The following is a 23,920-nucleotide window of genomic DNA, read 5'->3' as shown; positions in this document are numbered from 1 at the left end:
GTCCATATGTATGATAAGTCCACATTATACACTAGCAGAAATGGAATTGTATTTTGTTTATTTTTCAATGTGCCTTTTATGTCAAATCATACTAATGATGGCATTGTTGTGTGGCACATTTGTGTTTTAACAGATCCAAGATTTGATCAGCCCATGTTTGATGAGTGGAGTCAATCCTTGACACAAACACGTCAAAGTAAGACCACAATACAATATTCATGTCACATAAATAAAAAATACTTACATTCATAATTATGTGGTAATGCTGCGTCACATGCGGCCTAGTAGTAGTATGATGTCTCAAATGATACTCATCGTATCATGACAATACTGCATCACATGTGCACAGGTCCAATGCCTCACAGAGACCAGACAGATCAGAGTGTGTTTGATCCGAGCCAGTCCTTATTCATGAGTAAGACTTTATTCATATATGTAGATTAAAAGAAGTCAATCTGTGTGAAGATGTACGATGTGTCAAATGATACAAACCCTTGTCTTGACAGGTCCATTCCGAGACAGTCAGCTTCCAGCCTGCCAACGTAAGAAAATGATTAGTTTGCATTTTACAAGAAGTTACAAATGCCTTGGCAAACATCATTACCACATTATTCATATGTAGATTCAAATAAAAGTAATTATGTGTGTGAAGATAATTTGAATATGTAATACATTTGTGCATTGATAGGCCAGAGTCAACCCAGAGAAACTTACCAAAGTAAGCCTGCATTATTATTCAAAAATTGTAGTTATTTCAAATGATACAGATCTGTTATGCGACACCTTGTGTGCATTGACAAGCCACAATATACAGGTACTGTATATTTTGTTTTGATTGTGCACTGTTTTTTGTCAAATGTTTGTCATCGTCTCAGGTCCACCCCAAGAGAGACTGGAGCCAAGTCCACCTCCAGACTGGCTCGTGGGTTTGACTAAGACAACCTGCAAACGTAAGAGACTGACTATTTAGCATTTTACAAAAGGAAGTTGACTGCATTGTAAGCGGGAACCCCATTTGGTGTTATAATCCTTCTGGACGGGAACCCCTCTTGGGGTTCTGTACAGTATTCAAAAATTTAAATCAAAAAATCAAAAGCATAAATCAAGTGAAGCCATAGATGTACGATGTGTCAAATTATACAAACCTTTGTCTTAACAGGTCCGCCAGGTCCGCCCAGAGATAGGCAAGTGGCTTCCAGTGTACCCACAGCGAGGCCTGTGGGTTCGACTCGGATTCCAGCCTACCAAAGTAAGAGAATGATTATTTAGCATTTACTTAACGGCATTGTACCCATAAGCACTAACACTAAGAGACTGTGTTTACACACAGGAAAACTGCCCGAAATAAGACCACGTTTTTAAAGAGAATGATTATTTAGCATTTAAAAAAAGAAGGCAACTGCAGTGTAACCATATAAGTAAAGGACACACCACACTAATAGGATGAAAGCCTTCCGTGTTTACACACAACAACTTCCCCAAAGGTAGTATAAATCAAGTTAAGACATAGATGTACGATGTGTCAAATTATACAAACCTTTGTCTTAACAGGTCCGCCCAGAGATAGGCAAGTGGCTTCCAGTGTACCCACAGCGAGGCCTGTGGGTTCGACTCGGATTCCAGCCTACCAAAGTACGAGAATGATTATTTAGCATTTACTTAAAGGACCACTTCACCACTTTTCAACTTCTCTTCCTATAATTGGTCCTAACTAATGTTCATGATAAAATACCACAATTCTTTCCTACTCAGTCTGTGTCTCATAGGAAGGCTGTGGGCAGTTCAGAAACCTGTCCACCAGTGACATCATCGATGGTGAATCCAAACTAATAGAACCGGCAGGCTTTCTTTTCCTGAAAAGTTGCAATGCAAAGGTTGAAGCCATCGTTCTCACGATAATACAAATCTAAATATATTTTAAAACAAATCTTGTTTAAAAAAAATCCGCCTAATGATGATGTCACTGGTGGACGGGTGTCCGAACTGCCCAAAGCCCTTCTATGAGACACAGACTCAGTAGGAAAAAATGGTGGTGTTTTATCATGAACATTAGTGAGGACCAATTATATGAAGAGATGTTGAAAAGTGGTGAAGTGGTCCTTTAACGGCATTGTACCCATAAGCAATAACACTAAGAGACTGTGTTTACACCCAGGAAAGCTGCCCGAAATAAGACCACGTTTTTAAAGAGAATGATTATTTAGCATTTAAAAAAAGAAGGCAACTGCAGTGTAACCATATAAGTAAAGGACACACCACACTAATAGGATGAAAGCCTTCCGTGTTTACACACAACAACTTCCCCAAAGGTAGCATAAATCAAATGAAGCCATAGATGTACGATGTGTCAAATTATACAAACCTGTGTCTTAACAGGTCCGCCAGGTCCGCCCAGAGATTGGCAAGTGGCTTCCAGTGTACCCACAGCGAGGCCTGTGGGTTCGACTCGGATTCCAGCCTACCAAAGTAAGAGAATGATTATTTAGCATTTACTTAACGGCATTGTACCCATAAGCAATAACACTAAGAGACTGTGTTTACACACAGGAAAACTGCCCGAAATAAGACCACGTTTTTTAAGAGAATGATTATTTAGCATTTAAAAAAAGAAGGCAACTGCAGTGTAACCATATAAGTAAAGGACACACCACACTAATAGGATGAAAGCCTTCCGTGTTTACACACAACAACTTCCCCAAAGGTAGTATAAATCAAGTTAAGACATAGATGTACGATGTGTCAAATTATACAAACCTTTGTCTTAACAGGTCCGCCCAGAGATAGGCAAGTGGCTTCCAGTGTACCCACAGCGAGGCCTGTGGGTTCGACTCGGATTCCAGCCTACCAAAGTACGAGAATGATTATTTAGCATTTACTTAAAGGACCACTTCACCACTTTTCAACTTCTCTTCCTATAATTGGTCCTAACTAATGTTCATGATAAAATACCACAATTCTTTCCTACTCAGTCTGTGTCTCATAGGAAGGCTGTGGGCAGTTCAGAAACCTGTCCACCAGTGACATCATCGATGGTGAATCCAAACTAATAGAACCGGCAGGCTTTCTTTTCCTGAAAAGTTGCAATGCAAAGGTTGAAGCCATCGTTCTCACGATAATACAAATCTAAATATATTTTAAAACAAATCTTGTTTAAAAAAAATCCGCCTAATGATGATGTCACTGGTGGACGGGTGTCCGAACTGCCCAAAGCCCTTCTATGAGACACAGACTCAGTAGGAAAAAATGGTGGTGTTTTATCATGAACATTAGTGAGGACCAATTATATGAAGAGATGTTGAAAAGTGGTCCTTTAACGGCATTGTACCCATAAGCAATAACACTAAGAGACTGTGTTTACACCCAGGAAAGCTGCCCGAAATAAGACCACGTTTTTAAAGAGAATGATTATTTAGCATTTAAAAAAAGAAGGCAACTGCAGTGTAACCATATAAGTAAAGGACACACCACACTAATAGGATGAAAGCCTTCCGTGTTTACACACAACAACTTCCCCAAAGGTAGCATAAATCAAATGAAGCCATAGATGTACGATGTGTCAAATTATACAAACCTGTGTCTTAACAGGTCCGCCAGGTCCGCCCAGAGATTGGCAAGTGGCTTCCAGTGTACCCACAGCGAGGCCTGTGGGTTCGACTCGGATTCCAGCCTACCAAAGTAAGAGAATGATTATTTAGCATTTACTTAACGGCATTGTACCCATAAGCAATAACACTAAGAGACTGTGTTTACACACAGGAAAACTGCCCGAAATAAGACCACGTTTTTTAAGAGAATGATTATTTAGCATTTAAAAAAAGAAGGCAACTGCAGTGTAACCATATAAGTAAAGGACACACGACACTAATAGGATGAAAGCCTTCCGTGTTTACACACAACAACTTCCCCAAAGGTAGTATAAATCAAGTGAAGCCATAGATGTACGATGTGTCAAATTATACAAACCTTTGTCTTAACAGGTCCGCCCAGAGATAGGCAAGTGGCTTCCAGTGTACCCACAGCGAGGCCTGTGGGTTCGACTCGGATTCCAGCCTACCAAAGTAAGAGAATGATTATTTAGCATTTACTTAACGGCATTGTACCCATAAGCACCAACACTAAGAGACTGTGTTTACACACAGGAAAACTGCCCCGAAATAAGACCACGTTTTCCCAAACTAGCATAAATCAAGTTATGACATACAGTACATCAGTTACAGAAGCATTGTGTAACACATTTGTGCATCAACAGGCCGAGGTAATCAACACAGACCACGTGACCAAAGTAAGTGCACATTATTCACATGTAGCATAAATCAAGTTTAGATACAGCTGTCCAATGTATCAACTCATACAAACCTTTGTCTACGCAGGTCTTCCCAGATACAGTATGCCTCCTGAGGTGCCAGGGGCGTCACGTGAGATTTCGAGCTACCAAGGTATTAAAGAGTGATTATTTAGCATTTCTTTAAAAAGAAGGCAATATGCATTGTAACCATATAATTAAAGGACACACCACACTAATAGGAAGAAAGCCTTCCGTGTTTACACACGACAACTTCCCCAAAGGTAGCATAAATCAAGTTAAGACATAGATGTACGATGTGTCAAATCATACTAACCTTTGTCTTAACAGGTCCGCCCAGAGATAGGCAAGTGGCTTCCAGTGTACCCACAGCGAGGCCTGTGGGTTCGACTCGGAGTCCAGCCTTCCAAAGTAAGACAATGATTATTTAGCACTTACTTAACTGCATTGTACCCATAAGCACACACCACACCAACACTAAGAAAGAGTCCACAGATGACAGTTAAGTGACCATTTATTAATCGTTTACCCGCCAGGAACATAGGAATATTAACACGTAGAATCTTGTAGCCTGCCACAAACGGAAAAGCCGTTTTAACAGCGATGTATTCATTAATGCATGTTTTAATACAATCGTATCGAAATCTACCGTCCGTTAGCTTTGTTATGCTTCTGACACAATGGGCCATTTTGAAAATGCGCGCGCATCCACTAACATTGCCGGCTCTGTTTTCAGACGGCTTTATCTCACAGAAGCGACATTGCAGAGGACGCTTTGTCCCAGACAAGCGTTTTCAACGGCCTGTAGCAGGCGCTGTGATACTCGCGGTCCACTTTTTCCACCACCGACCGAGAGAACGAGCACCAGCTTCGTCAACACACACGGAATGGTTTCATAGTAAAATGCGATACGGATATTTGGCTCTTCAAAGTAAGTGTCACGCGTGATTAAACCATGGCAATACGCAATCGAGGGATTAATTAATGGCGGCAGGCTAAGAGTTAAGGACTTTCAAGACCTTTTTAAATACCTCAAAAAAAGAAAACCATTACTGCATCAAAAGTAATCAACAAACTGTACTATTAAAACTGGTGAAACATTGGTCAACATTGGGGGAGTGAAAATAGCCGATTTACAAACTAACAACGCCAGCTTGTAGATCTGCTGTTTTCTGAACTCCTACAATTCAATGCTTCTCAGGGTGGTGGTCCCCCCCAGCCTGAAAAGGTTGAGAACCACTGCTGTAGAACATAAATGCAAATGTGTACACTTGGTGTTGTTTCAAATGATACAGATCTGTTATGTGACACATTGTGTTCATTGACAGGTCAGAGTACATTCCAAGAGCCCCATGAAAGTAAGTATATATTGTACATATACATAAGTTTGTTTTGCTTTGAATGTGCATTTTCTTCTCCAAATCTCATATGGTAATATTGTACGTGTTACACATTTGTGCATAGACGGATCTGAATCAACGCATGGCAATTATTGTGCAATATTTAGCCAGTTGATTAATTACTGTACCTCAAGCAAGTATCAGTGAGTCGTTTTTCATATCATATTGAAATGAACAGAATCCAATGTTTGGGAAATTGGTCTGTAGTAATTTCACAGTATGTGATCGTAGTACAAGTATCTTGCACAAATTAACCTTACACGTAAAGTCTTAAACAACTTGAAGCTGGAACCCAGACTGGTGTTTTTAAAAGGGTTATAAAGGCAGAAAACCATCATTCACAATCATCAGCTCTAATCTATTAAGCTTCTTTTATGCAAATCTGCACATTCTTATTTCAGCATCTTCTTCAAGAGCCAGGGTTTGGCCAACTGGGCGCTTGATTCCTGCAAATTGCACCCGTAGGTTTTCCAATGTTTCAACCTGCCATTTTTGTAATTTCATGTTGCTATTTGACCAAATAACCAATTATTGCTTACCCCTTCAAACAGCTGTTGAAAGAATTATGATGGAGACCCTGGGAGAGATGCAGCTCCAAATCCAACATCTCTGTACTGTAGTGCAGCGCTTGGACCAACGGATGGACGCTCTTTCAAGGGGAAGGAGGCTCCAGGAGGCTTCCGAAGTGGAAGAAGACGAGGACACTGTACAACTCCTCCACCTTCAATCACTGGAAGGCTTCGAGGCACTGGAGGAAAGGCTGAGGAATCGAGAAACAAAGAACAAACTAGTAAGTTATTAGAATACTGTAGCTCATCTCCTCATCTTTCTCATGGACAACATTCTCCGTTTTGCATTCTAATTGCCATAAATATGACACTATCTGTAGTGCTTCTGCTGAATTTAAGGGCAATTGCAGTAGTTTTGTGAGCACTGTAGAGCTCATGGAGGTGTAGAATCATGTGGAAACGAAATAAATAAAAGCAACTTAAATGCAAATCACCATGTCACCACAATATTCTATGTTTACAGGTGTCAAAGTTGTCACTCGGTGGGGGGCTAACCGTCAAGAAAACAGTGGCAAGAATCTGCAGAAAGGTGTTTGCCCCTCTCCTGGCAACTAAGTTGAATTGGTGTGGCAGGGGAGAAAAGAAAGGGGTCCGAGACACCAGAATTATAGACCTGATAGTGTGTAAGTAGAACTGCCTACAAATACAATCTAAGTCTTACACATACAGGAGCAATGTAGTATAGTTAGTATATAGAACAAGGAAAAGTTCCCCTTTTTCACCATGAATAGTGATGAATTAGTGATGAATTCTCGATTTTCAAACCTTTTGTTTTAATCTTGATTGATTATAGCAGGGGTACAAATAGGCACGTGTCAACATTGGCACAGAGGGTGATCACTGGTACGGTCGTACCCTGGCATTAGTGAGAGGATTTCTTTAAAATAGAAATATTTTTTAGTCAATTCACTTAAATCCCCTTACATCTGAATGCAAATTACATAATTTGAACAGGAGAGGGAGTGTGGAAGTCTAATAGTCATTAAAATATTCTAATGGAAAAAGAAAATATTAAAAGAAAACGGTATAAAATAAGATCACAAGAGGATTCACTTTTGAACACAGCCTCAACTTTATGTTGGCTGTGTAGATCAATGATACAACATAAATGAAAAACTACTTAATGGTCCCATAGACGCACAAACTAGAATAATTTCTCTTTTGTCGATTTGGTCCCCATGCTGTTCTCAATTAAGCATTAAGATCTACACTGGTCAATGATCATCATTGGCCACGTAACTAATGAAACCTGTTGATTGACCATTGGCCCCAGCTGGTAGGCCTTTTCAAGAATTCACGAATATCCTAAAGTAACTAAAGTTTCAATTCTGGAATTAAATTACAGGGGGAAAAAAACTATTTCCCCACTGTATTTTATTATTATTATTATTATTATTATTATATGTACTACCTGTTAAGTTTTCATGAACACAATCCTACACTGGCCGGGTTCACTTAATCGTGCATACGTTTTCTACTAGTGTACTAGAATGAATAAAATAAATCACATACACAGTACAATCACTTATAGTCTAGCTGTTATCCAAGTCCTGTGCGTAGTAGACCCAAACTTTAACAACAAAAATGCTACAGCTGTCTGCCACATGGCGTCTTCACTTGCTAATGTAACTAATACGTCAAAATAATTACCGGAAAATAAATAATGCATGTAACAGAGATTAAAGCAACATTGAAATCACAGTTACAGCAAATTACTTACGTTTTTAGCTCAGCTGCCTTCAGTTCAGGCACGAAAATCACGTAGGACACATGTTGAGCAGATTGTTGATGGTGCACCCTCGTCGCCACATGTACTCTGCTCTAGCCTGTTTGTCAGACTCTGAGCCAGTGCGCTCAGTGGAGTGGGCGGGGTCTATGGGCTGGAAACCAGGCTAGCTCTGCTCTTCTTCAGTAGGTGAACCAAATTACTGAATTGGCTATTTGGCCCTACCCAATATAGGATGGGATTAATACCATAGGGGTGTTTCCTAACGCTGAGAATTGGACTGTAATTGCCCAATTCCTCTCTCTCCCCTCCCTCACTGCGTATTGTCGCTGTCCATTCCTCTGTGGTGCTGATCCTATACTTTGTCATTCAGCAGTACTGACACTTCAATCAGGACATTTTTACAAAATAAACTGAGCAGTTACAAACCTACCCCCTGCTGCCGACTGAAACCGTTCATCAAATGGCAGTATGGGACACATAGATCTTCTCTCATCATCTAATCTTATTTTAACACCACATATTCACGTCCTCCTGAAATATCCCCTTTTAACACATTGCTGTACTGTATATCGCATTTACAGCTGCAACAATGCAGAACAATGCCCTGGAGACACGCTGCACTGAGGCCCAGGTGGAAACGGCGATCAAAGAGTGGCTCCGTCTGGCTGGTGACCGTGTCAGCAACAGGAGGCGCTGAGTCTTCCAACCGTTATTTACCGTAATTTTCGGAAACAATTATATTTTTCATTTCATTTTGGAGATAGGTGGTTTCTGACTTCCCGACAGCAGAGATATATTACATGATTATATATGGTTTCAGTATTTATGCCAAACAAGGTTGAGAACCACTGGCTTAAATGTTTGCAAAACAGTGGGATGGGACCCATTTGTGGGTAGAGGACACATTTTTTTTAAATATTCCCCTTTTTTCGTTTCCTACATTTAAAAATATATAAATTCAAAAGTTTTTAAGTGGGAATACTTGAGTACTTTTCCCACCACTGCCTCTCCACTTCTGGCTGACAGGCAGAGCATAAGCTCAGGCTCAGAGTTAAGGGTCCATTTATTTATTATACATGGGGTGAGTATGGTTGGACAGTTTGTGACCATCCCAAGTGACGCTCAGTTCTTTTTTCGCGTCTCGGTTCCTCAGGTGGAAGCTGCATAGTTGGGTTTTTGATGGGTTGGGTTTCAGGTGGTTGTTAACTTGTTATTGTAGTAGCTTGACATTTCTTGGAGGGCACTTTCAAGGACAGACTAGCTCAATCTTCTGGAAGTCTGCTTGCAGAGGTCGTCGGCGTAGATGAAACATGGCATTCTGGGGGTAGTGGCTGGTCGTTTGTGTAAAATATTGAAAAGGAGGGGGGCGAGCACGCTACCTTGTGGGAGGCCATTATTTTGGGCATTCTATTTACTCCTCTGGTCATTTAACTGGACGTGGAAGCGCCTGTTGTTGAGGAGGCGTTTGATGACCTGACACAGGTCCAGGTCACCAGTCATGTCCAGTAGTTTCCTGACCATTGTGTGATGTTGGACAGTGTCGTAGGCAGCAGAGAGATCTATGAATGCTGCTCCAGTTATTTGTTTTCCTTCAAACCCATCCTCAATGTGTTGGGTGAGGTTGAGTAGCTGTCCAGCACAGGAGCGGCCAGGACGGAAACCAGCTTGGTCTTTAGTCAGCTTGGTGTTTATTGTTTATTGTTTATTGTTTATTACGGATCCCCATTAGTCCTCACTACACTGAAGACTACTCTTCCTGGGGTGTCTGTGAGTGGCATGAGGCGTTGGAGTAGCAGCCTCTCATAGAGCATATACTGTAATGCAGTGGTTCCCAAAGTGAGGTCCGGGGACCCCCAGGGGTCCTTGAGGGAGTTCCAGGGGGTACGCACCTAAATTATATTTTGGAACCAATATATATCTGTAATCTAATCTTGTAGTCTTATGAGTCTTATGAGTCTTATGAGTCTGTAACTCAGAGAGCGTACAAATGGAACCAAATGGACCCTGGTTCCATTTGTAAAAATCTTCTCTCATGGGGGTCCCTGGCATATATTTTCAAATGGGGATCATTAGTGTCAATTTGGGGGTCCTTGACATGAAAAGGTTTGGGAACCACTGCTGTAATGTATATACTGTAAATATCACACACACACACACACACACACACACACACACACACACACACACACACACACACACACACACACACACACACACTCATTTTTATTAAGTTTGATTGTTTATGTTGTTATATTTATTTATGATGTTATTTATTATTATATTATTATTATTGTATTTATTATGTTATTGATCAGTTACAGTTCATGTAAATACAATATTTTGTTCAGTATTCTGCTCTTCCCATTTCATAAAAAAAATGTAATACCATATAAATGTATATTATTGTATTTATTTATTGTATTATTGTCACTCTTGCATGTATGGTATTTCATTGTAGCTTCCACATTTGACCTTCCAAGAAAGGTAAATCATAAGAATTCTGCTTCATGTCCCCTTTTATATAGGATTTGTGATGGCTGGGTACAGTGTGGATTTGTGCCTTTAAGAACAAGAGCACAGGTTAACAGTTAGTGATTTCCGTTTCCGGGTTACACAGTTGTTTTGACGCTGACCGAGTGTAATGCAATGCATAATGTGGAAGTAATTCCTCCGCATTTTACTTCACTGAACATATACATTATGTGAAAGGCTTCCATTACCAGGTAAGGACTGTTTAGAATAAATAATTATCTATTCATTTTCGGAATTCTGGAAAATATTAACCATAATAAATCAATGTTTTGAATTCCAGACACCCCCGGCAGCTCTTGGATCGGGGAGACGGAGAGCGTCGGATACCCTAGCTTTCCTGTTTCCAGAATCCAGACAATGTCCACAACATGAGGAAGTGAGTCAGGGCACTTAAACTTCTTTGCTTTCCACTTTTACACTGACGGCGACACAGAACAGTAGGCCTGCGTAAATAAGTTAGACTGATGTATTATGTATTCATGATATTAAACATTATAGTACAGGCCTACAGGGCATACTTCTGACGTAATTAAATTAGCAATCGCATTTAGCTAGCAGAGTTAGCCCACGTTTACAATTACAAATGTTTTACTAACATTCAACACGTGGATTTAGATTCCGTTTTGACTGGTGTGGCTTGATGCAGAGAGGGTTAGCTGTAGCCTCCCTCTCCTGGTCTGTTGACTGTTGTTGGCATACAGCGTTTAGTCTGTGTGTGCCTTAGCCCCATATGTGCCCTCTCCCTACAGAATCCTACAGAATGAGCGTAGGGAGAGGACACATATGGGGCTATGTGTGCCTGTGTGTTTACTTTTGAATCTGTCTTGAGAGATTACATTAGGACAATTTTTACACACACACACAGTTATAATTGCAAGTATTCATTAATTACATTCCAATCCCCTTACAGCAGTAGGACACTTGAATTGATACTATAGCTTTATAAAATAGTTATTTAAAAAAAAAAATTGCATTAAATCTAAATGTAAATCTTATCGATAAAAGTATTATTTTATGGAAATACAATACACAGTGGAGGGGCATTCAGACTGCATTCAGAGTATGCATTCTTTGACACTGTATTTTCCTATCAGCAGTACAATACATTGTACTTTAAAGAGCTACTGCCTGCATGTTTTCAGGTCTTGTCGGTATCTCTCTGTCCGGGGACTGGGGAGAGCCAGTGGATTTCAGCAACCAGAAAGACACATGAGAGTTACATCCAGTTCTATCTGGGCTTGTTTGCCACACCAACCTTTCATGGAGACTACCCTTAAGTCATGAAATACTTTATTGGCAAGATAGATGAAGATACATGGCATGGCAAAGGTTACATCATTGAACAGTAGCATTAGTTATAATATCAAGAACCCATCATTAACTATGTGTATTCCTTTGGCGTGTCCAGGAAGAAGAGTGCTCAGCAGGCCCTGGGGAACATCTCGTCTGCCCACGTTCTCTTCCCAAGAGAAGGGCTACATCAAAGGGACATGTGATGGAGGGCAGGGAAAATCTGATTCCACTCCATGTACAACTTTTAATTAAAGTAAATGCACAAACAAAACAAACATATCTTGTTCTAGGTCTCACGATTCTGTCCTTGATGCTTGATTTGTTTTACCCCCAAATCTATATAGAGCAGCCTACTGATCATTTAACCAACTCAGTGGTTATAGTCAGTGTCCGCCCTGAGACTGGGAGGTCGGGATTCGATCCCCAGCCAAGTCATACCAAAGACTGGGACCATGGGACCCAGTGCTTCCCAGTGCTTGGCACTCAGCATCAAGGGTTGGATTGGGTTGGGGACTTGGGTTAGTCCCTGCGACATATGTCATGTCATGTCCAGGGGGTGTACTTGTCCATCAAGCTGCCTCACGCTACAGATACAGGAGATAGGCTCCTGCCCTATGGGCCTCATGGCTCAGCAAGGCTTACTACTACTGATCATTCCCAACCAATGTCATAAATATAGAATGATGAATTAACAGTATGCTGTGATGTGTTCCTCTGTGTAGACTCAGTATGGGAACCCAATGATCTACGTGACAGAACGGAGTGTCAGAGAAGATGGTGTGCACAGAGCTCTGAGATGACTGGATAATACAGTATTATAAAGACTATGTCAATGAGATGGTTAAAGGTGAGTTAACACCATAGTTGTGGTGGCATCTGGAATTTGACACAAATGCAGTCAGTGTCAACATGACACATGACACATTCTGGGCGGGAACCCCTTTTGGTGTTTTAAGCATTTTGTTATACTTAAGCTATTGAAAAATAGCAGATCTACAAGCTCATAGCGCGGCACTACGAGCTTGTAGGTCTGCTATTTTTGAAAAATCGTGAAAATGCGGCACAAATCTTTGAATGTATATTCTTTCAGAGCGTTTTAACTCAAATCTTTGCTTCTGAGGGGTTCCTGCAATAACATATTTTCAGATGGGGGTCGGTGCGGTGGCCAATTACATATCATTTTTGGGGTCCTTGACATGAAATATTGAGCACCACTGACATAAAACTGTCAGACTTTTTTTTATTTCGACGTCAGGACTAAATGGGTTAATCATAATGACAAAAAACAAAGTTGATCTATATACTGCTGAACACATGCCATGCCGTACTACAACCAGATCCAATATTAAACTCTAGTCATTGTCCTATATTTCTCCATCTCTTGAATTTCAGTTTTACAACTTCAAAGTGTGTTTAAAGTTGTGGAAGAACTGAAGGGACCCTGGTGGAGAACATCCGTCATCACTTTCTGCTTTCTGACAAACTGGCCAGGTAATGTCCCACTCCCCACTGTAGTAGGACTTACACACTGGTTATCTGATCTTGTCCTGGGGAAGGAGACTGGTGTAGTCTTACATCAGGAACAAGAGTTGGGAACTACGAAGCCTCTTTGCTCAAATGTATTTAATCAAATTCCCCTGGTTTGAAATATTTTGTTGATGCATGTTTTTTTTGCTCGCTGATTCTATATATTTCTTGAATAAGCAAAATGTCATAACGGACTTTGTGTCAATATGTTTAAAATGTGATATTAAGTTAATTATGTTATTTCAGGGATTATGCGGCCATTGTGTTCTTTGCCAACAATCGCTTTGAACGAAAGCTCCAGTGCCTCACGTTTCAGGACAGCTAATGAACAACTCGACAGTGGGAGCTGTTGCTGAGACCTCTCTGCCACACTGGCCATCTGTGGCTCCTTAAGAACACAGAGAAAGAGGATAGAATTTCCCAATCAATGATGATTGATTGCTGTAAACTGTTATGAAGCTCCTTTTAGAGCAGTGTACTGTATCTGTAAGTAGCTTTAAGGGCAGACGGACGCTCCTGAAAGTCTACTCTCCAGTAAAGTCTATTTTGTCCTATTGTAGGTGAGGCAAGGATGCTAAGTATTAAGGGATACCAAAGTCCACTGAAGACAAATTAAACCAATTAGTGCTGTGCTACCCAGTATATATACTACTGTAGTTAAAAGGAGAACTAAAATTAACTAAATTATTTCCTGTCTGTTCAGTCTTGTTTGTACAGCTCTTAGAGGAAAGTCTAAAGCTTTTACAGAGATGGAGGCAAACTTTAAGGTGAGAAACATTGCAACATTTTAGCCTATGTTCAAACCAGCTGTCCAAATCAGATTTTAGTTTTACCTATCCAAATAGGAATCGGATGGTTTTATCAAAAGGATTTGTGCAAATCAGGTTTGAACCACTTTCAAATCAGATTTCTAAAGATGTCTCCGTCTAGACACTGAAGCCTGATTTATGGTTTGTCGTCTGATGATGCTCACCGAAAATAGCTGATCAACAACCTCACAAATCTGATAGCAATCCGATCACTTTGCAACTTGCAAACCACATAGTAAAAGTCAGTCCTAAAGATTTGAGAAACAATTTGAATTTGCCTGTCTTAGATAGATAATCCAGTAGACTAAATTCAATTTAATTGACAATTATTTTCATTCACTAGTAGTAAATATTATGGTACTGAATACAGATGTATTTCTTTCTCTAGCATCATTCTAATGCTTTGCTACAAATGCTGTATTGTCTTCTCAGAATCTTTCCAGAGGTCTCGTCAACATTGCTGCCAAGTTAACAAACACAAAGGATGTCCGAGATTTCTTCATTGACCTGGTGGGAAAGGTACATTTGTCTGTTTTTAAAACCCTGGTCCCCCAAACAAGAGAGCAACCATTCAGCTGCCCAGCCGACCTGCACCCCACATGGCTCCAAGGTCTGCTGACTTAAATGCCACCCATGAGACAGTGTGATGTAATGTGTGTGTCTCTCTCTCTCTCTCTCTCCCCCCTTCTCTCTTTCTCAGTTTATTATAGTTCGGACAGATGGACAGGCGCAGACATGAAACTGTATCTCACTCACTACACCAACTCTGCACACGTACACGACAAGTTCAAGTAAGTTCTCAAAGATAATCCCTCCGTGTAAAAAAGTAATGTATCTGAAAAACCAGTACAAGTGAGCCTGTCACAGCAGCCTGGACTACACAACTCGACAAAAGTATTTTGTCAGTGATTTATCACATTTCTTGCATCTAGGAATCCTGGACGCGTGCAGGCAGAAGGACAAGACCCCACAATTGGAGATGTCCAGGAGTGGCTGGCTTCTGATCGTCTAACCACCAGGAGGCGCTGATTCCCCACCAACACACAGCTTCACTGGGTCATCATCATCCTTCGAGTGCCCTCGAGATCTGCGATCTGCGACACATGCTGCTTCCACTGGTCTCTGTTGCTCATTGCCACACCAAGTTCATTCACAGTCAGTCCTGTGTCCCTACTCAGAATATCTGGAAATGTGACCGGTCTTGTTCCCTCCTGATGGGCAGGGTAGTCTCCACAGAAGAATATCCAAAATTACCTGGTCTTTTGCTCTGTGACAGTGTCCAGCAATGATCTTGCTAATAGACATTTTCCCATTTCATATTGTGTTTTTTGTGTGCGAGTTCTGCTATTTGCTGCTTCAAAATTAGTTAACCGAGCCTGGTATTTTGGGACACAGGCGAGTAGCCCAGCAATTTACTGTAGCCTACGTATTGTCAGTCAGTTATGATGTCATTGTTTATATCTTACAAAATATATAATATACATTTTATTTATAATGTGCCTTTGATACAGTTGATATAAAACAGCTTAAAAGCAACAGCAAAAACAATATGGTAGCCTACAGCCTAAAACAGATCAGCCATAATGCCAGCCTAAACAGGTGAGTTTTGAAGGTGGTTTAGAAATGTGGGGATTGGGTCCATGTTTCTATCTGGGGAGAGAGTTACAGATGTGAGCGGCAGAAAGCTCTTGACCCCATGGTGGGAGGACTTTCATGTTGATGGAGAAGGCAAATACTCAAGTTATTGTACATCTTTGAACACATCAGTGGCTTGTTTTCTCTCGTGTAAACACATTACAGGAATGTCTAGTGGAGCGACTTGGTCTGTGTGTGCGTACTTGGTCTATACTTTAAATATATATCTGTTTCAATTTTCTTAACCCATTTTGGACTGAGACCTAAGTTTTCTGAAAACCTTCAAATATTCGCACCGGCATTTTTTTTTAATACTGTACAGAAGGGTATGGTTACAAAAAGGGGTTCCTGACTATAATGGGTTAATGCAATGTTGCTTATTGCTGTCATCTTTGGTTAAAATGCAGTGGTTCTCTAACTACTTTTGTATTCAGGCCACCCCGCTAAACATTTTCTCCATGGCACTTTTTTTTAGTATGTGATTATCAATTTCCAGTAGAACAGATTAAAAATAACTTTATACTTGAATATGAGTGAACCAACTGAAATGATATCGATAAATTCCAAATATCCAAGTATTACGTCACAGCACCCACTTTGAGAAACCCTGCTGTGATGGCCCCTTTTTTGTTATATCCTATGTTAGTTATTATTTGGTCAGCTGTTGCACCTTGCCCATGTTTACTTACACAATGTTACACAGTTTCTCTTGTAAATAAAATATTTTATTCCTGCTTCCACTTTTTCCCCCAACATTCTCATTTCATAATTTGTTTTAATACTATATATGTACATTTATTTATATCATGTGGTATATAATTGTAGCTTCCACACCTTCCAAGAAAGGTAAGAAATATGCTTCATTGCCCTGTTTTAATTAGGATTTATTTTATTATTAGGTGTGTGTGCCTTTAAGATGACAGAATGACACATCAGGGTTACGGTTGTTTTCATGTGGAAATAATTATGTGGGCCTCCATTATTTCCAGGTGAGACCTGTTAAACAATACTCGGAATTCTGGAAAATAACCATAATAAAACTGTTTGGAATGTAGAGTAGTGTAGAATAAGTGTAGAAGGGGCATCGTGGCAAGAGAGGGTAAAAGGAAGCTGGAGGGAGGAAAAGCATCGAAAACTTGCTATTAACATCGGATAGATGTTGCGGGAATGTCGCCGCTGTGTTCGGGAAGCGACATCCCGGCGATTAATATCCAATGTGCAAACTATTTAAAAACTACTAATTACCTACGGTAGCTTAAAGGAAGTTTAATCGCTGACCAATGTCGGAATGAGGTCGGAGCATCATCGCTGTGCTGTCTGGGTAGTAGTCTACTAGTAATGAAAAACATTCTAGGCTGCTGGCGCATTGAGAAGGCAAATGGACATTTCCCTCATCTCTAGTAGCCTATATTTTGTCTCCATTTTCTGTGTCCCAGTGCGCCCCCTGGCGGTTCTTTTCTAATGTGTGAACACAGTGATCAATGTAGCCTGTGCCAGTATGTGGAAGAAAAACATGTTAATTTCAAGGACCCTGGTTCTGTGGTTCAGATAATAATAACGTGCATATTTTGGTCGTTAAAAGTTTCTACATTTTTATGTGTATATGTGAGCCGGTGGAATTTTAGATGTGTTTTGGTTTATTGTAATTTTCATGATTTTCATGATTTGCTTTTATAATTGTGTTTTATAATTTTGCATGCTGTACAGTGAGATTATTGTCGAGTGATTTTACTTTATTGTTTTGCTTAATATTTATTTCTGTTTGAACTGCATGATTTTGTATAACTTTATTTTTCCACTGACTGGCTACCATAACTCACTATTAAAGGACCTGCAACTGAGTGACTGACTTGCACCTGGGCATGGGCGTGGCCAGCAATCAGGAGCCCTATATATTGGGGCTGGCAAAGGGAACAACAAGAGAGTGTTTTGGGAGAAGGTTGAAGGAAGGCTGTGTTGGAGGAGGAAAAAGGGCAGCGCCCACAGGCTGGACCCAGGACGGGGTCACGGGGGCCGGGACACCCCAGCCCGGGGGTCAGTGGTAGCCATGATTGCCAACCGTAGATGGGCTATAAGTGCCACGAGAGCCATGCCTTCGACAACTGTAAGAGCCACGACCACGGCCCCAGCTGGTGTGTGCCTGGCCTGGCCTTGCCTGTGGGGACGGGGCTGCCCAGAGACCGGTTGAGAGAGACGGCAGTTGAATGTGTGCAATGGGAGGCGAACGGGTGATGAACGGAGCAGAGAGACGGCAGAACCCAATACCAGACCCCTGACCACAGCAGCGCCCAGACATCTGTTGTAAGTAACGTTCTCTGGTATTTGGCAACGTACTCCACCTGTGTAACCATCATTGAAGTCAAGTTACTGTGAACAGATGTAGGCTACTGGCGGCTTTTCCTTGTATATTCACAGTGAACCAAGAAGAAAGAAGTCCATGGAGATCCCCTCATGGACTGAATTCCCCCCTGTTGGCCCAATTTGCACATCTTTTGACATTTTAAGAGTTATTGTTTTTAGTGTAATAAAAGTATTTGTTCGTTCTTTCAAATCGGCAAATTTGAAGTTGTCCACAAGGCTGTTGCCTTGTTTTTATATTTGTATTTAATAGAGGACCAGACCTCTCAAAAAGGTGGCGTGGTCGGCTGATTGAATCTTTAAGCTAAGCACCTCTGCACTTTATTACTATTATCACTTGTATTTTATTGGTAACTTTAAGTATATTCTTTTTAGTGCTTTGGTGTTTTTAGCTGGTGCCACATATGTGGTACTATTCGAGTATTCGGACGAGAGAGAGACTACTATTATATACATATTACATTGTGTTTTAGCCTATTTATTTTACCAAATCAAGTCCAATAAATAACGTTTACCCTTTATTTTGTTTTACGAAAGCGTGGATTAGCGTTTTCGCATCCTCTACTGACAAAGGCTTTAATTCTAGCAATGTTTCTGAGATAAATGAAGTCAACCTTATAGTGTGGTGTCTCTTTTATCAACTTCCACAATAGTAACATTGTTTATGTTAAAATTTAACAGAATTGAGTAACAATACGGTAGGTTTTTGATTGATTGAAAAATGTATTAACAGTTTGCAGAATTACAGTACATTTCAAGCACAAACTCAATACAAAGGCTGTTAACTGTGAGTGGACGACCCAATTAAGCATTACACTTGGTCCGCAATGTTCAATTCATCAAAAACATTTAGAGACGTACAAATAGACACTTCTATATAGACAAAGGACAGAACAGGAATTCATCATAAAGGAGGTAAAAAGGGAAAAGAAACCTATACAGTGAGGGGAAAAAAAGGGGTGGGCGGTGGGGGGGATTCACGTTCAGCTCCGTTCATTTGTTTGTTTTCCTTGGAGGAGCTGCGTTGGGTCCCCAAGTCGGCTCCGTGGCCGTACCTTGAGTTGGCTGTGTGGCCGTGACCATCTCTTGTGTTGTCCTTGTGTTGGGTCCCCAAGTCGGCTCAGTGGCCGTACCTTGAGTTGGCTGTGTAGCCGTGACCGTCTCTTGTGTTGTCCTTGCGTTGGGTCCCCAAGTCGGCTCAGTGGCCATACCTTGAGTTGGCTGTGTGGCCGCGACCGTCTCTTGTGTTGTCCTTGCGTCCGTGTTTGAGGGATTCCGATTTTACAGGGGCCAGTTTCGAATTGCAGCCGTCCGTAGGTGCCCTTTGAGAGCGGTTTTGAAGGAGTCAAGGGATTCGCATGTCTTAATGACTGTTGGTAGGGCGTTCCACATTTTGGTGGCATAGGAGTGAAAATAATTTAGTCCCTTGTTTGTGCCGAATCTGGGTTGTACATGGTTCGTTGCACTCCCTCTGGTGTTGTGGGTGTGGACTTCGTTAACATACAGGAAGTATAGACAGGTACATGGGTATCTTGGTGGTGTATCGAATCTTGTGGACCAGACCCATTGCAAGATGCTGTACTCTGTCGTCGACCCTAAGCCATTCCAGCCTGTCGAAGTGGGCAGGGGTGAGGTGGGTTCGGGGGGCGAGGTCAAGTAGGAGCCTGACCAGTTTGTTTTGGGAAGTCTGGAGCCTGGTTTTAAGGGCCTTTGAGGTGCTGTGGTACCAGGAGGTGCATGCATAGTCAAAGAAACCCTGTACAAGGGCTCCTGTTAAGGTCTTCAAGGTGTTTTTGTCGACCAGTGAGGAGATCCTGTAAAGGAATCTTGTTCTATGGTTGACCTTTTTGATTACGTTGGTGGCCATTTTATCACCGGAAAGATTAGCCTCCAGGATGGAACCTAGGTAGGTAATTTCATCTTTACGTGTGATAACATTGTCACCCACTCTAACCAAGAAGCCATTTGCCTTGCTGAGATTACTATTAGAGCCAAAGAGAATGGATTCAGTTTTTCCCAGGTGTAAGAGGTATTTTAGTGTAGCATTGTTTTGTGTATAAACGTTCTCTGCTCACTTTGAAGAAAATACTATGAATGTTCCTCCTGGCAATATCACACCAAGAAGAAAACGTTGAGATGAATGCTGACTCGCTGAGCACTGAACTGTGGAGCAAATAAGATAATGTTGACACAACTTCCAGGGAGCCTGAATGCAATATTCCAGACCAACCACATGAGGGCAGCATGGGTCCTGTTTTGTGCTGCACAATGAACTGGTTCAATCAGTGGTTCTCAAACGTTTTAGCTCATAAACTCAAGACCCAAAAGAGAAATTAGACGTTTGCCCATGCAGGACCCAAGTGTCAGTGTGACATGTTTACTAATCAATCAAAGAGTGTCTTTAACTATCAAAGTACCTAGCACATGAGATGCACCAAACAGATACCACTCATAGACTGTACAAAAATAGATACCACTATAGGCCTATCTCACAGCATTTCCCCGCCCCCTTTTTACGCCCCCTTTTGGAGATAGTGGTGTTATTTTTTTTTCTCGGTCCATAGGCTTCCATGTTAAAAGAGGTATTTTCAAAAGCCACAAACTACCGTTTTGTAAAGGTACGGTTTATTCTACTTATTTGAGTTGTTATACCATTGTGGTTTCTTCATATTATTATCGGTCTTTGACATTTTAACATTAGGAAATGTACTTAGATTCTCCAGAGAAAAAAAATGTAAATGCCTAATGTTAAATTAATGACACCACAATCTACCGGATGTGGGCGTGGAAAGCGGGCTGTGAGATAGGCCTATTATGCCTGTAGAAGCCATTTAATTGTTTTGTATGTTCTGATTATTGTCATTTCTGTTATTATTTAGCCTCATTAGGTTTGTTCATTGATTTGTTTGAAAACACCATTACAATGCCATCTATTTAGATCAGTGGATCTTAATGTAGGGTTTGGGGACCCCAAGGGTCATGGTGGACAATGGATACTGTGGTATATTACTCGTTATAAAGTAATATATTACTTATTACTTGGTATCAATCTTTTTAGAAAATAATACAATTGTTTTGAATAATATTAAGCAATCTGGCCCATTTATGGAAGGACATGGAAAGGAACAAACTGACGCAGATGCTGCATAAGGATGGTATCTAAAGTGAATGTCCCAGTGGCCAGAATGGGACAGTAGCACACTGAATAGTAACAATTGTATTACTTTTTTTTTCTTTTTTTTTGCAGCTATGGCAACTTCCCTTGTGTTGTGCAGGTACACTACTATGTACTAATTTTGTAAACATTTGCAGCTATGACAACTTTGTTCAGCTATGACAACTTTGTTCTATTATTGTGTGTTTCGGCAAATAAACGTTTGCATTCCTACATTTGACCTCTTGTGTTATGTTTTAAACTTTTTTTTATTCCAACATGGACAGGATATGTCCCTCCCCCTCTTTGGGGTAGTACTTTCATAATGAGAAGTACTAAACAAAGCATTCCTACTTTATCTAGTGTAAACTCTAAACCATATCCCCCCCCTCTCTCTCTCTCTCTCTCAATTCAATGCAATTAAAATAAAGGTGTAGGCTAAGTGATGTGTTGAAGTAAAACTAAAATGCACTATAACTCTTACTCTTAAAAAAATATAACATACAGAGCTGTTACATTGAATACCAAACAACTCGCCCCTTTACCAACTCGCAGCCGGCGGAACAGCGCGGCCTGGTATTCCTAAAGTAACCTTTTTTATAACCTTATTCTCAGTAAAACAAAATAAAGAATACCACAACCTGCGGCACAGAGCGGTGTGAGGTCGGTGGAAAAATCTCTCTCTCTCTCTCTCTCTCTCTCTGGGCGAGCTGTCCCGCCTCAGGGCAAGCTGTCCCGACTTTCGGGCGACATGTCCGGCGAGATGTCCGGCAACATGTCTGGACTTTGAATACGAGACTTCTCGCCCCAATAAGGGCCTTTCTCGGCCCCACCTCTCTCCCTGTGTTTTAGGATTCAAGATGGCCGCAGCACCAGGTGGGGCAGAGGTGAGCGGGCGGGGTCGACATATGCCCTTACTGAGCTGCATTCAAGACGCTTGCCTTGTGTCTGACACCTGACTTGTGTATGAACACAGCTTTGATGGATGTGTTCTGCCCCCCCCGTCAAACCATATGGGGTTCCATTGGAAATGCATTGGAGTGGCCATTAAACACAAGACAAACGCAAGACAGGTGTCTTGAATTTGTGAACGCAGCCCAGTAAGGACACCCCCTCCTGGTGCTGCGGCCATCTTGGATCCTAAAACACAGGGAGAGAGATGGGGCCGAGAAAGGCCCAAAACCGTTGTATTTTCGAGGTAGCAGAGAGAGAGAGAGATTTTTACCTGTACTTTTAAACAGAGAGAGAGATTTTTACCTGTACGTTTGAACAGAGAGATTTTTACCTGTACTTCTAAACAGAGAGAGAGAGATTTTTACCCTTTGAACAGAGAGAGAGAGAGAGAGATTTTTACCTGTACTTTGAGATTTTTACCTGTACTTTTGAACAGAGAGAGAGAGATTTTTACCTGTACTTTTGGGGGCTAGACAGAGAGGAGGAGGTAAAGTGTCTATAGTGAGATCTTTTACTCTTGCGAGCATAGGCGGATTTACCATTGGGCTAGGGTGGGCTGCAGCCCGGGGGCCCCCGACTGGGAGGGCCCTAAAAAAAAATAAAAAAATACTGCAATCCAATTCAAGTGAGATTTATGTTTAGTTATTGCATATTTAGTATTATGGTTAAAACATTGAGAGCTTCTGCTCTGCTGTCTGCACTGCAGACAGTGACGCTGTGTTGTGGGGTAGCTGTGGAAACCCCTGCCAATGTCGACTAGTTGTCTGTCTGCCTGCCTGGCTGCCTTTCTCTTTGGCGGGGCTGGGTAACCCAAAATTACAGCAAAATTAAAACAAAATAGGGCAATTTTTGCACCGCACAGCCCATGGGGGGGCCCTGAAATTGTGTCTAGCCCGGGGGCCCTTGGGAGGATAAATCCGGCCCTGCTTGCGAGTGTACAATAAATGTTTCAAAACAGAATGTGGAAAGTACATTTACTTACTTAATTTAGTAGGCCTACTGACTGTATTTTTGACAGACAGACAGACAGACAGACATGTTAATGCAAGGGGGTGGGTTAATGGCAGTGGCCCTGAAACTGGGAGGTCGGGGGTTCGATCCCCGGCCGCCGCCGGGTCATACCAAAGAATGTAAAAATGGGACTCAATGACTCCCTGCTTGGCACTCTGCATCAATGGGTTGTATTGGGCGGTCAAATCAACTAATCAAATGATTCCTGAGTGCGACATGGCTGCAGCGCCAAGAGATGGGTCAAATGCAGAGAACAAATTTCACTGCGGTAACGTGTGTGAAGAAAACTCTATGACTTTGAGGTGCCAACCTTGAATGGGGGATAAGCCTAATTCATCACCCATTCATTAGCCAGCTAATTGTTGTTTCTATAGTTCATGTTCATGCAGCAGACATTGGAGCTAAGCTAATTTGTTATTCATCCATTCAGTAACTAGTAGTAGGCTAATATATTTCTATCATTACTTTATCCAGTAACGAGTAGTGTAAGCACTCTGCTAATATAATACACAACATTACACATTACACAACAGCTATCTATGGAAATGGAGGGGGATGCGCATTCATCAGCCATGCATCAGGTGATGGGGGTGAATTTCCAGAACAATGGTGGGGGATGAGGCCGATGAGCCATTCATAAAATAAA

General features: G+C 41.3%; 1 long non-coding RNA gene across 3 annotated transcripts; it reads left to right on the top strand.

The window, feature by feature from the left end:
- The first annotated feature begins 10,607 nt into the window (after window positions 1-10,607).
- On the top strand, window positions 10,608-16,526 carry LOC306943491. Of its 3 annotated transcripts, none has more exons than XR_013792409.1 (9): window positions 10,608-10,724; window positions 10,814-10,909; window positions 11,942-12,079; window positions 12,549-12,673; window positions 13,219-13,317; window positions 13,600-14,120; window positions 14,595-14,681; window positions 14,863-14,953; window positions 15,095-16,526. It is a non-coding gene; the product is annotated as an uncharacterized lncRNA (long non-coding RNA). The 3 variants fall into 3 exon arrangements; XR_013792410.1 differs by having other exon boundaries at window positions 11,676-12,079; window positions 14,057-14,120; XR_013792411.1 differs by having other exon boundaries at window positions 11,676-12,079.
- Window positions 16,527-23,920: the final 7,394 nt, after the last annotated feature.

Source organism: Electrona antarctica, assembly GCF_951216825.1.
Source record: "Electrona antarctica genome assembly, chromosome: 19".
Lineage (NCBI taxonomy): Eukaryota > Metazoa > Chordata > Actinopteri > Myctophiformes > Myctophidae > Electrona > Electrona antarctica.
The sequence above is the reverse complement of the archived record's forward strand: the minus strand, read 5'-3'. Positions and strand labels throughout refer to the sequence as shown.